General features: G+C 46.1%; 1 pseudogene; it reads right to left on the bottom strand.

Annotated features, from left to right (window-relative positions):
- Positions 1 to 2668: 2668 nt before the first annotated feature.
- Positions 2669 to 14937, bottom strand: part of LOC117005061 — a 38083-nt pseudogene continuing 25814 nt past the window's right edge.

The following is a 14937-nucleotide window of genomic DNA, read 5'->3' as shown; positions in this document are numbered from 1 at the left end:
ACTATCTGGCGGAATCAGGGGAAGTTGAATACGACCCCCCCTTTCCCCCATGGGATCAAAGGTCTTGCTCTTCCTTTGTTCCATCTTCCGGAGTGCCTTCAGTCACACACACACGAAAAGCGCTTCCCCCGTTTCGTGGCCTAGTCCCTCGCGGGATCGTAGGAACCGCACTACTCTGGGGTCCTCACTCGCACCGTCTCTCTTGGAGACGTTTAACACGCTACATTCCGGGATACCCACCCCTCCCGGACGGTTTAACGTTCTCAATATATATACTCACGTAATCCTGTGTCTTCGCCCGGGCCTTGTGCACAAAGATTAAGGGGTTGCTGGCCTTTCGTCTCACTTGTTATTGAATTTAGGTTCGTCGGTCGAGGCGGGGGGAAAGGAGACCGCCCTGGGGCCACCTTAACTCCAGGTGGGGCGCCCCCCCTGAGGATTCCTTTCCTCACACACACCTTGATCCGAGTCACGGCACCAAAATTGTAGTAAATTTGAAGCGAATCGGCAGTAGTCAATTAAAAATAATTTATTATAATTAGAGCAGGCAATAACAAGTGAGCCAACAGATCTGTGTGTTGCTGAGAAAACCCGTTACAATTCCGTTTTTCTCCAGCAATTCACAAATTTCCCTTTCTTTCACCCCCTTTTATCTAGAATCGTTTCCTGGATTTGTTATCTCTTTCAGCTTCTTTGTTCGCATGCGTGGTCTCATTTGCTAGGCAGTGGTCTTCCAGGTGCTTGAAAGGGGGAGGCTGGGGTCTCAGGTCTCGCTGTCCTGGCAAACTTGAAACAACTTTACCATATATGGTTAGAGATAATTGGCCTACAAGTTTATCTATTCCCCGTTTGATAAGGTTTTGGGGCCTTAGTTATACTGAGTAGCAAAAAATAATAAACTTCTAAAGCTATATAGTTTAAGTAACTTAAAGCTTTTACTTTATTAGCAAACATACTAAGCTTTGTTAGTAAACAGAGTTTTGTTAGTAAAGAGAAACTAAGTTTCTAAGGCTGCAGTATAAACTTATACTAAGTTTGATGAACAAACTATGTTTTACCCTTATTACAGAGGTCTTTCTTCTTCTCTTCCCTGGGGCAAAAGGGATCTTCATTTATCTACTTTCTGTTCAAACTTCTCATGGGAACACAGCTACTTCAACATCTGCTTACTTTAGCACAAATGCCTCTGCTCATTTCTGCAGTTAGAACATTTCATCCACCCCATAATGCATTCTATGAGTTATAGGTAAACAAGAGTAACTTCTCCACGGCTTAAAAAAGAGAAATTTCAGTCCACAACTCTCCTTCCCTCATCTAGGACCTGATTCTTCCTTTTATCTGATCTCGGCGTTTTCATGCTGTTTCTGTGTGTGTCTTCATCTCAGTCCTTTTCTTTCATTTAGGAAAGAGAACAAAGTGTCTGCCAGTCTCATTCTGGGCAGTGAAAGAGTTAATATCTTGCCTGGGCCTGCAGATGGTCATGTGATCCCTGCCGGGTAGTGGCCAGGAGCTATTTACGATAAAGAGTCTTTTGGAGCTGTACTGGGGCTGGGCTAGGATCGCAAGGGCCCAGCCGGAAAGTGGTGGTGGTTGTTCTAACTGCATTTCATTCCGGAGGAGGTGGCTGGCTCAGCCCCCTGCCGGGCCACAGGGGCGCGGTGGGGCGGGTCCTGCCTGGAACTGCTTCCGGGCTTGCGGCAGGATGTCAGCCAAGCCGCAGGCACCCCTGCCGCGCTGGGGAAGGAGGGGGGGGGGGGCTAGCATCTTAGCAGCCGAGTGGGCCTCTCCTCCCCCTTTCTATAAAATGCTGGGGGCCCTGGCCAAAACGAGGCACGATGGGCTTCCTGAGCCCTGCGTAGGAGCCCCCCCGGCCCCGCCTAGCCTGGCTCGGGCTGCGCCGAGGGGCCGGGGCCGGTGTTACGTTTTACTCAGGCGGAAGAAAAGAAAGGCACTTCCCGGGGTTTTTCATTTTACAATGCATATCCACGGAGGCGTGTCCAACTTTCTCAGTGGTTTAATAGGTTGGCAATTCTCAAAACAGGTCTCTGATTAGCTTTTTGTCAGACATAGCGGAAGCTGTCCAGGTCCTGACAGGGAACTATTTCAGGAAATTAATACAAACCACCACAGGTTATAAGGAAGAAATTCTTCCCTGTGAGGGTGGTGAGGCCCTGACACAGGTTGTCCAAAGAAACTGTGGCTACCTTATCCCTGGAAGTGTCCAAGGCGAGGTTGGACAGGGCTTAGAGCCACCTGCTCTAGTAGAAGGTGTCCCTGCCCATGCTAGGGGAGTGGAATGAGAGCTTTAACATCCCTTCCAACCCAAACCATTCTGGAATTTTATGTTTATAGTGAAACATTGAAGGTATTCAGATTCTCTTCCCTACTTGTATGTTTGGGGGTGTATACGTGCTGAGACTGGGAAAAGATAGACCACCATACAAACAAGATCCTAATTGGTGTTTGATATTGAATTCTGACAGAAGTTTTGAATCTGCTTTCCACTTGACATGACTGCATACACAGAACAATTTTCTAATTTTGGTCTTGCTATTTAAGACAATCTAGTACGAAAAGGTTCCTAGATGGTGCTTTTACAAAATACTGTCTAAAAAAAAACCCCTTTATGTGCTTACTTATAAAAAACTATGACTTTCCAATTTTATGTTTACTGAGCTAAAGGAGAGGCAAGGCAACCATAGACTGAAGGGATATACATATTTCCATTCTGATTAGACACAAGTAAGGAAGCTTTGGTTTTCTGATTGAAGAACTCTGCACTGGCTTTCATAAAAGCTTTTTCCACGTATCTGTCAAAATATGTATCTTCAAGTTTTACATCCCTATTAAACAGTTTAGAATATTATTAAAATGACAACAAAGAAAAACTACCTTGGATGTTTAAGAAAATAAGACTACCTGAATAATAAGGAAGACAGCAGCCATTCTTACCGGAAAGCTTCCAAATGACTGAAAATACCATTTGATGTTTTTGGGTTCTAGTCACTGAGAAAATCATTCAGCAATAGTCTAGTCACAGATTTCTGTACCAGTTTACAGTACGGTGAATGAAAGATCATGAATACAAAGTAATTTAAAGTGAAATGTCTGTCCCCTCTGAAAGTGTCCGAAATATTGTGTTACAATTTAAATTTAATATTTACTTCAAGTATTAAAATAAATAGGGAGATGACAGGATATGAGTCATCATAACACATCAACATACAAAAGACAACTCTAAGACTGTGGATACTGGTAAAAGCCATGGAAAGATGCAGCTTGGATTTTCTCAAGCTACTCAAAGAAAACATAAGAGAAAGAATTAATAATAAAGATAAGCACCTGCAGGGTGCACGAGAGACGTGACAAAGGGTGTTACCTTCCTTGCACCAATGAAAACAAGTCTTTCCTCAGTTCCATGATCTAGTCTACAAAAGTGTGATTTGTTTCTTTAATAAAGGACTTTTAGCTTCTCTTCTGCCTCAGAAGGGAGTTTGTTGCTACATCCTTTTTGCTGCTCTCCTAGCCCGGTAGCAACATAAGACTAATTGGCAAGTTCATTTAACACACTGCTGCTACTTCTATTTTAAAAAGTTTGTTACTGATCTTGTGAACCAGCTAGCAATATTTGCTCTTTTTCTTCTAGAAAAAGTTATAAGAGAGTCTCAGTATTTCTGCACAGCATTTTGAAATAAGAAATAGTCTATTTCTCTATTGGGTTTGCATGACCTGGTTTTGGTAGCAAGGGGGGCTACAAGGGTGGCTTCTGGGAGAAACTGCTGGTAGCTTCCTCCATGTCCGGCAGAGCCAATCCCTGGTGGCTCCAAAGATGGACGTGTCACTGGCCAAGGCTAGGCAAATTAGAAATAGTAATGCCTCTGTGATAACATATTTAAGAAGAAATGAAAAACAAAAGTTGTTGGGCAGTTGTAACTGTGACCAGAGAAGAGCAGAGGGAGAACATGTGAGAAGAACAACTATCCAGACACCAAAGTCAGTGAAGAAGGAGGGAGAGGAGATGCTCCAGACTCCAGAGCAGAGAGACCTCTGCAGCCTGTGGTAAAGACCATGGTGAAGCAGTCTGTGCCACTTCAACCCATGGAGATCCACAGGGATGCAGAAGTCCACCTGCAGCCCATGGAGGAGATGCACATCAGAGGAGTTGAATGCCCAAGAGGAGGCTGTGACCCTGTGGGAGACCCAAGACATGAAGGGCCCATGCTGGAGCAGCCTGTCCCTGAAGGACTGCACCTCATGGAAGAGCAACCCACAGTGCAACAGTTTGAGGAGGACTGTTGCCTGTGGAATGGACTCACACTGCAGCAGTTCACAGAGGGCTGTTACTCATGAGATGGACTCATGTTGGAGAAGTTCATGGAGAACTGTCTCCCATGGGAAGGATCTTATGTGCAACAGGGAACAACCGGGACCCTGCAATTTGAGATCTGCAGCAGTCACTCTCAGCGCCGGAGACTGATACCACCCACAGGAGAGATTTTTCTGAGTTTGTCACCCTCTCACACCGGTGAAAGAGGTTTTTATTTTTTTGTCATCCGGGGTTGCTCATTTTCTTCTCTTGTGTTGGGGAGTGTTTGGTTTGATTAATAAACAGGTTTTTTCCACTTTTTCCTCTGAGGAAATTCTTCCCGAACCTGGTGGTGGGGGAGGAGTCTTGGGGGGTTTGTTTTTTCTAGGGGGTCCTCTTGGAGGTTTTCCTTAAATTTGCCCTAAACTAGGACAACACTTAAAAAACATTAACATGTATTGACTGCATTGATAAAACACGTTTTTAGCAACTGCAAGAGAACAGGTTAACAAGGCAAACATTAACTTAGTGAGGTTTGCAAAATATATAGGCTTTGACAAATTTAGTTTTGAGATGGGTAAAACAACTGTCGAACTTTCTTGAGGGCAAACATTGTTTGGATTAATGTTTTTAATTTTTTCGGTTTTTATTTTCACTGGGTGGGTATTTTTTAAGGGTTTTGTTTACATTCTAATTTGTGTAGGTGTTTGAGTCTCACATTTTGCTTGAGATGGTGACTTTTCGTGTGACTGGGGCTGTTTGGAAACGATACTTAGTTGCAAACATTCTCTTTTTATTTCTTTGTGTTTTTCTCCTTTATAGCTTAATGAAAGGTTAGTGTTTAAGTGTTTATTTCCCGGGGAGAAATTTTCCTGTCCCCGTGGATGCTGAGTCAGATGGAGCTGGAGTTACTTTTGACTACATAATATCAGCAGGATAGCTTGTGTTCTTTTCTTGGATGTTTTGAACGTCCTTCTGTGCTGTTGCCTTTTGAAATTGGTCTACTTTTGGCTTTTGATACAAAGAAACAATTGCCGTAGAATCGTAGCTAAGAGTTTTCTGAGCTGGGGAGGCTTTCGGAGCTCCAGGATTTTCACTTTCTGGTTCTGGTGGCTTCCCAAGGTGATTCTGGGCGCTTTCACAGTGGCGTCTTCGCGGCTATCCCTCTCCGGGAGGCTGTGGGCGGCTGTGGGCAGCCATAGGCAGAGGCTTCCATGGTGGCCCGGGGCAGAAAGATGCCTTCTTTCTTTGCTGACAATACGCCCGGCAGAGGCTGTGCTGGGGTCGGGAGCACCACCCGGCTAGAGCTCGACTTGGAGCTGGAAGTCGACTGGCTGAGTGTTTCCGGGCTCCAGAGTCTTTTCCTCAGGCTCTGTCCCCGCTCCTCTTTCTTTTAGGATTGGGCCACTCCTTCCCCCTGGGCACACCCCGCCTGCTGCTGGGGGAGGTTCTTGTCTTATAAGGACATGATTTAAAACGAGCGCTTTGAATGGTCTTAAGTCTCTCTCCGGGAGTTTCCCTACCTCCCTGCTTGCCCGCACCTGCGCCGTTCAGCAAGCTTCCTGCATATCCGCTTCCTACGTCATCGTTCCGCCCACCTTCACGTGACTCGGTGCCATTTTTGAACATGGTGCGGCTGCTGCATTTTTACAGTTGCTTCAGGCTCTGATATTATAGCGGCATTCCGCGCTTCTTGCCCGAGCCCCTGCCAAAACGTCCATGCGCGCCCCCCCCCCCCCCCACCCTTCCAATGGTGGTGAGTCCAATCCCGGGGACAGTGGAGGAGGTCCTGGAGTCCGCACATCCACGCACCCGACCGGTTCAAACTCCTCTGCGGTTCGCGTAGCTGCCCCGATCCTCTGCGGCGTGGCTAATAAACAAGTTCACGTGGCTTTCCAGGTCTCCTGCTCCTGCCGAGCTTTTTGCAGAGCCTGGATAACTCTGCCCCACGATTTGAGGGTTTTCCCTGAACCTGAGGACATGGTTACCTCGACTAGAGCCCTCGTGCATTTATCCCATATCTCCAGATGGAGAATTTCTACCGGGTTTTTTATAGCCCTTATCTTTATCAGTCTCGGCACTGCGAGAATAAAATCCTTAAGCTTACAGTCGTTACCCCACTGCATGTTGATCTCACTTACGACCTTCGCGAGACTTTCCATGCTCCTCACTGGTCCGGGGATGTCTCCCCCGCTGCACTGACCAGCTGTCTAGGTGAATACCCCGAACCCCGGGCGGTGATCGTGTCCCGGGTTTCAGCACCAGATGTTGCCTTACTTGGCGTGGTGACCTGGTTCAGGTACGGCACGGTGGCCCAAACCCAGGGTCACTCGGTCCATCTGCACATAGACACCAACGTGGTGGATGACAAATGGCGTTTATTGAAGGGTCACAGGGGTTTTTATAACTAGGGCAGTCCGACTGGGTGTGGCCGGATACTGGGCAGGGGGCACCCAGTTTCGACTGCAGAGAGGAAGGGGCCCTATCTACCCATACAGCCCGCTATCTTCCGCACGCATGTCCCTGACTCTCCACACTAGAGTCAGGGCCTCTCTAATCCTGGTTATCCTTCCTTCCCTGGGCGTATGTTTGAGAGGTTCCTTCAAGGGGATTGGACATATCATCATACCTGAAAGTTTGTCTACAAGCAACTGGACCTGCTTCCTTTCTGGTGGAACTTCCTCTCCAAGTCTTGCCCTCCTTCAATTCATGCACTCGTTGTGCCAGAGCAGCAGTAGGTCTTCCATCCCACCTACTCATGTTTTCCCCACAATCACACAGGAAGAACCACAACTCAGCTCGTGGGCTGTGCCTTCTCTCCCTATTGGAGGGACGTCTGCATTTGGTAACAGAACCTCTGATCTGTACTGCAAAGATTTGGAGAAGGCCCTTTTTAATCTCATTTCTGAGCTTCTCATGTTTCTCCTTCATCTTAACTTGTATTTTCTGTATGTGCTCTGACAGACGTGTTTCCACAGCTGTGATTCTTGCATATGTTTGGCCATGCACGGCATCTGCATATGCTTGGAGCTTCTTCACCATATCAAGCACGGTCTCATCCCTGACATCCCGTTTCATCATTGCTAAAACAGAAGCATGTTCGTGTGGCCCAAGTTGTATGAGTTTTTGCCACATCACTGATTTTGTTCTGTTTTGTCACTCATTTTCATAGTTGATGTTCTTGTTTGTCTTCTGGATATATCAGTAAAGAACTGTTATACCTAAACCCATACCTTTGCCTGAGATCCCCTTAATTTCCAAATTATAATAAATTGGAGAGAGGCGATTTTCACTTGTTCTAACCCTGTACCCAAGATGTATTAAGAATGGTATGTCCCTTGACTCCTGTGACTCCTGTAATATCTATGGACTGTCCCTATATACTCTGTGCTACCCTATTGGCAGGATGCCAAGTTTCCCCTCCCCTTTTCCTGACCCTAGAAAAGACTCCAGACTTTGGGAAACTTCCTCTTTGTCCCCTGGAAGCAATGAAGAAATAAATCGAGGAAAACCCTGGGAGAAAGAGGCTCTTTGTATCTTTTATCCTGTTCATGTTATCCACCCCAGGCTTGCCTTGCTACAGAATTGCTAGTGAGCAGGGAAGCCTCAGAATGAGATAACAATTGGTGGTCCAACGGGTGGCTTTTTCATTAGAGAGCCCACAAGAGTGACTGGAGTCCTATTACAAGGATTCACTAAGTCCATGGACAAGTCAATTACCCTGAAGGCAAAAAACTGCTTTTACAGTAGTTTCAGCTTACAGGGACTGAATCAAGACCTCATCTAGCCCAAGGCGAGCGATTTCAGAACAGGGACCTCAGTCCACAGTTTTCACTTGCTAGAGAACCGTAAGTAACTCCAAGCAGCTCCCTCTGTGGGGGAGGGTTACGGGTGTTTGTGTAACAGTGGGGTGCCGAAGCGGGAGCTCGGAGCACATGCGACTGGCCAGGGGCCTGGATCGCGCGCAGAGCTCAGGAGACGTGCAGGCAGGCAGGGTGTGTGTGGGACGCCCTGGAGCCAGTTCCCCATGTGGGAAGTTCAGAACGCCAGGTTCGGTCTCAGAAGCGGCAGCACTGCCCTGGAAGCCAGCATGGTCTCCAGCGGGGATAGGGGAAGGTGAAGGCCGGCAACCCTCTCCCACCTACCTGCAACAAGCGGGAAAGACAAAAACCAACAGCATTTTCTGTTTTAACTGTGGATTAAGGGTAGATATTAGAGTAGATTACTTTGGGGAAAAAAATAAAAATGGGCATGCAGCAATCTCTTCAAAAGACCATGATTTCCCAGATTAAGGAAATCCTAAATTCTGGAGGTGTTATAATTTCTAATAAAAGATTAGTACATTTTCCTAGCTGGCTGTCTGTGGAAAAATCAAACCTTAATTTGGAAGATATGAATTCGGTTCTATTTTGGAATGAAATTGGAGATTTATTAACATTAAAAGTGGAAAATGGAGATGAAAATGTCTCTGTATTCCTCCCAATATTTTTACAAATTAGGAAACTTTTGCTTCAAACAGAAAACAACAGACAGCAACAGCAAAGCACCTTGGATTCCTTTCCACTTTCTTTAAAATCCTCTACCCTGGGGCTGGAGGGGACTCAGGAGTCACCCCGGGATCCCCAGGGCACCTGGCACGGCCGTAGTTCCTGAGTCCCAGAGTCCTCCCCAGTATCCAGGATGAGATGATTTTTCAAAAATCGTCAGCACTTCTTCCCTATATCCTTCTCTCCCTATTGTATTCCCTTCAGAGCAGAGTTCAGACTCCCCATCCCCTCAGGCACTGGCCACGTGGCTGATCCTGAGGGGCCCGGGTGCAAGATCCAAGATGGCGCTGGTCACATGGCTTGTCCCCAGGGGTCTGCAGATAAAAACAGTCACATGGTCCTCATTCCTTCGTCCCATAATCCCTTTTCCCCTCTAGTTCCAGCCCCCAATCTGTTCCTGCCCCCATCCTGGGGGGTATTGCCCCACCCTGAAAGTCAAAACCTAGAAGAAAATGATATACCATTAGTAGCTCCAGTGGTTTATCTTGGTAGGAGAAATGGTAAAAGAAATTAACAACCTTTGTCCTATCAAGGTAAAAAGGAAATTTGTAAGGTCCAAAGAGAGTTTGGCAGAAATAGTGAAATTTTAAAAGGGTTTTTAAAAGATACATTTAGTTAAAATGAGATGGTACCAAATGATATTAAGGACTTGTTCAGATGTCTGTTAACTCCCTCAGAGCATGAGCTATGGGAAAGCATGTGGAAAAGATCTTTAAGAGTACTTTTGCTGGAACTTCAACAAAGCCCAAATAGTGCAAAATATGAGGATAATAATGATATTATGCAGGAACATCTGTGTGGAGAAGGTGAATGGCATTGCCCAGAAAAACAAACACGGATATTAACCAAGTTTGTTTTGGATAAGATCTGCCTGGTAGCAGAAAAAGCCTTCAATCAATTACCTACTGTTGAACTTAAACGTAGTTATGTTAATATTAAACAGTTTCCTTCAGAAAATTTCTTGCAGTTTCTGGACCGTCTTCGCGTGCATGTGAAAAGACAGGTACCAGACCCAGTGGTGCAAGCTGAGTTAATCAAGGAAATGGCTCAGAGGAATGCTAATGAAACCTGTCGCAGGGTCATTCTTAGCCTTCCCCTCGAGCCAGCACCTAGTTTAACACAGATGATAGAAGCCTGCACCAGAAAAGCAGAACTGTTCAGTGCACCAGAGAGGAACCCAGGACACGCACAACCAAAGTCTGCAGCAACTGTAACAACAAGACCAAGGAAGCAACCGGTGCCACCAGAGCAGCTGCAGCATATCACCTGCTTCCAGTGCAAGAAGACAGGACATTATGCAAGGGACTGCCCACACAACCAGGAACAGAAGACCAACAAACAAAAAAACTAGGTGTACAGCGTGTGCCTGCCATAAATACAATAACGCGCAAAGATATAAATATAGTGGGTTCCACACTGGCGAAAGGTTCTCTCTTCAAAACAAAGGGGGAGGATGGGACAAATGGTGTGGGGATTCAAGATAATATAAATGTCAAATGTTCAATTAACAAGGGTTGGAAGCCTCTTGGTCGTTTCAGCCTTATGACTACAAAAGGTTTTCATTTTAGGTCAACAGAGTGGACAATTGTTACAGTGGACCTAACACTTCACATTGTTGCATATGCAACTGCACTTAGAATATTTTCTTATGGGGGACACAGCACACACACCCCTGAAGACTGAGTTACTTCCCATGTCCTTGAAGGGAAACATCTCCTACCCCATTCTCCTGGCACGCTGCTCTCAACCACCATTTTACCTGGACGAGGGGCAAATCCTCACCCAGGCCATTCCTGTTCCAAAGGAAATCACAGCAGATGGAAAATCACCTGAAGTCTATTGGGCAGAAGTGGTGGGTGAGAACAAACCATCTCTGGCATGCAACCTGACCCATGGTTCAGACCATCTCCATGTGGAGGGGGTTCTGGACACAGGGGCAGATGTGACGATCATACCCAAAAGGATGTGGTCGTCACATTGGGAATTGCAACTCGTGGTAGGCAAAATCCAAGGTTTAAGGAGGAGTCAAATTGGCAAAGATATCAAAAAGTATCGTGCAAATTGAGGGGCCAGATGGAAAAGTGGCTAGTGTCTGTCCATTTGTTACAGACTATAAGTGCCCCCTGTGGGGAAGAGATACCGTGTCCCAGTGGGGAATGCGAATAGTTATTCCCAAAACTCCCCAGGATTTTTAAAGGCGGCCAATGAGGAGCGCCCTGCCCACAAATTGACATGCCTGGATGATTCTCCAAGATGGACAGCTCAGTGGTTAATGAGTAAGGAGAAACTCAAGGCGCTGGAGGAGCTTGTAGCAGAGCAATTGGCAAAAGGTCACATAGAAGAAACTACAAGCCCTTGGAATTTCCCGGTGTTTGTAATTAAGAAACCAGGGAAGGATAAATGGAAGTTGTTACATGATCTCCAGGAAATAAACAAAATTATAGCAGACATGGGATCACTTCAACCCTCCCAAACGATGCTTCCTCAAAATTGGAAATTGGCAGTTTTAGATATTAAGGACTGTTTCTTTCAAATTCCTTTACACCCAGAAGATGCTCCATGGTTTGCCTTCTCTGTTCCTACTATCAACAGAGAAGCCCCAATGAAGTGCTACCACTGGAAGGTACTCCCGCAAGGCATGAAATGTAGTCCCTTCATATGCCAGTGATACGTGGCCTCATTGCTGTCCCCAGTGCGTGCTCAGAGAAGGGAAGCTATCATCTTGCATTATATTGATGATTTGCTTGTGTGTGCCCCCGATTACTCTATACTCCAACGCACACTTGACCTAGTGGTTAAGGTTTTAACCTCTGCTGGATTTCAATTGCAGGTTGATAAAGTCCAAAGGATGCAACCTTGGAAGTACCTGGGTTTGGAAATCACTGCAAAGACCATTGTTCCTCAGAAATTTAAAATTATTTGTAATCCAAAAACCTTAGCAGATCTCCATTCCTTGTGTGGGTCTTTGAATTGTGTTAGGCCCTGGCTAGGCCTCACTAATGAGGACCTAGAGCCCCTTTTCAATTTATTGAAGAGGGAGAGAGAGCTGGTCACTCCCAGGGAACTGACCCCAGAGGCAAATGCTGCAAGTGAAAAGGTACAGAAAGCTCTAGCAGAGAGGCAGGCTCATCGCTACAAACCTGAACTGCCTTTCAAATTCATAATCCTGGGAAAACCGCCACACTTACACGGTTTGATATTCCAATGGCTCAAGGGGCAGAGAGATTCGCTCTTAATCATAGAGTGGGTCTTCCTATCCCCCCAAAGATCCAAGACCATGACAAAGCCACAAGAACTCATAGCTCAGCTGATTCGTAAGGCAAGGATGAGACTGTATGAGCTGGCTGGTTGTGACTTTACATATATCCACCCTCCAGTCAAACTCTCTGAGGAGGGAAGGAACTCTCCTGAGAGGTTGACAAATGAGATGTTCGAGCACTTGTTCCAGAGCAATGCCAGTCTCCAATTATCTCTGGACAGCTACAGTGGACAAATATCAGTCCATGCCCCGTCTCACAAGCTGTTCAATGAGGAATTCCACCTCATTCCTCGTGAGAAGAGGAGTCGGAGACCACTCAAAGCTCTCACAGTGTTCACAGATGCTTCTGGGGCTTCCCACAAGTCGGTGATGACTTGGAGAAATCCTCAGACTCAGCATTGGGAAGCTGATGTTGAGTTTGTGGAGGGATTGCCTCAGGTAGCTGAACTGGCTGAAGTGGTAAGAGCTTTTGAGAAGTTCTCAGAACCAATCAAGTTGGTAACAGACTCAGCTTATGTAGCAGGGGTAGTGTCCAGGGCGGAACAGGCAGTGCTCAAAGAGGTCGACAATGAGCAGCTTTTCAGGTTGCTGTCAAAACTAATCTATCTAATTTCTCATAGAGAACATCCGTTCTATGTGATGCATATGAGGTCACACACCGATTTGCCAGGTGAGATCATAGAAGGGAATCGTCAGGCAGACTCCCTTGCAACCCCAGCTGAACAAGCACGCCTCCCTGACATCTTCCAACAGGCAAAGCTGAGCCACCATCAATACCATCAGAATGTGCCAGGTCTGATCCGTCAGTTCAAGCTAACACGAAGTCAGACTTGGGCCATTGTGGCCACCTGTCCCAGCTGCCAGCTCCAGGCCATGCCATCGCTAGGTGCAGGGGTTAACCCCCGAGGCCTTGGCAACTGTGAAGTATGACAGACAGACATCACACACATTCCCAGTTTTGGTCGCCTCAAATATGTTCATGTTAGCATTGACACATATTCAGGTGCGGTTTATGCCTCTGCCCATGCAGGAGAAAGAACTGTGCATGCCAAACAACACCTAGTGCAAGCCTTTTCAGTATTGGGGATCCCTAAGGAAATCAAAACAGATAATGGACCAGTGTATGTGTCCAAGGAGTTCCTGGAATTTGTCCAGCAGTGGAGAGTGGAACATGAGATTGGCATCCCCCAGTCCCCCACAGACCAAACTGTAATTGAGCGTACACACTAGACGCTCAGGCAGGTTCTGGCTAGACAGAGCAGTTCAACTGTGTGGATGTCTCCACAGCAGAAGCTCTGTAAAGCCCTGTTCACTATCAGTTTCTTGAACTGTTCATTTGAAAACATGAATCCTCCTGCGGTTGGTCATTTTAACAGTGGTAAACAGTTCAAGTTGTCTCAGCATCCACCAGTTTTGATTTGGGATCCAAAAACATGAGAAACCAATGGTCCCTATGAGCTTGTTGCCTGGGGACGTGGTTATGCATGCGTATCCACTCCCTCAGGCCCTCGATGGATTCCCCAGAAATGGGTGAAGCCTTTTGTCCCCAAACAGCCAACTCCAGCTGAAGGGGAAGAGAAGCAAGTCGCAGTTGCTTCAAAAAGAAGACACTGCCGGAAAGAGGAAAGAGAACCTACATAGAAGACTACCTTCCGGCAGATTCACAGACTTTTAACATGTTTTAAAAATGTTTGTTTTCTTTTTAGAGAATACCTTCCTCTCACTCAACCCCGTGATGTACCCCATCCAAGTTGTCATCCTGTTAACATTGAACAGTCTGGCAGATGCCTGTATCATCCTTCAACCGCGTCAAAACATCTGGGTGACCCTGGCAAAGACATTCGAGCAGGAAAACATACGCCTGTCCACGGCAGCAGCAGAAACTCCTATGTCCACCTGCCTGGTACGAGTTCCCTTGAAGGTTGGAGAATATTCAGCCAGTTTTGAAATACAGATGCCAAATGAACTTCCCGAGTCACACATAATTTCATCATACAAACCTCGTAGGCAGCAAACAGTGATGAGTAAGAATCCTATAGAGGAACTACTGCCAAGTTTGCCCAAAGCAGCTCAGGAACCCCAGGAATTAGAGTTGTTGGGTTCCTATCCAGCACAATACTGCATTCATTTTGTAATCTTTCCAAAACCTTCTGACACCAAAGAATTCCACAACATAAGGCAATACAGAGAGGAATTCATGGCCAAAAGGTGGTGCAATATTCTGAGTCATATTGCAACAGACACCCCATCTCTCACAAGTCCCAAGAGCCTCCCTAAAGGGTTATTCTTGGTTTGTGGAGATCGGGCATGGGCAGGAATTCCTTCGTGGCTTTTAGTAGGGCCATGCACCTTCAGGCGGTTGTCCCTGTTAGCACCCAACGAAAACTTAATTAGTGATTGGACTCGTAAAAACAAATCCGTTGATAAAATCCAAAAAAAGAAGTGCAGACAATTTGGACAGAAATTGTGACTGAAATTTTTCGTTGGGCCAAGTCAAAAAGAATTGCTGTATCCATATTTCTTCCATGGGTTGCAGCAGCCAAGGCTCAGGGTGAATTGGGCCACCTAGAGTGTTGGGTAGTCAAACAGTGTGTGAGTGCCAGGAATTTGAAGGACTTTGCTGCATGAACCTGACCTCGAAAACTCCTAACATCCATGCTGCCCTCCGAAACATGAACAGCTTGATCGGACAAGTGAAGCAAGAATCTGAAGATTGGTTCAACGAACTGTTCAAAGGTTGGGGATTCACAGGGTGGTGGACTTCTATAGTTAAAATTATTTTGTTATTATTTGTTATTTTTTGTTATTCTTTTCCTTGTAATAAT

This window comes from Catharus ustulatus, chromosome W (assembly GCF_009819885.2).
Source record: "Catharus ustulatus isolate bCatUst1 chromosome W, bCatUst1.pri.v2, whole genome shotgun sequence".
Lineage (NCBI taxonomy): Eukaryota > Metazoa > Chordata > Aves > Passeriformes > Turdidae > Catharus > Catharus ustulatus.
This window is presented reverse-complemented; position numbering and strand designations above follow the sequence as displayed.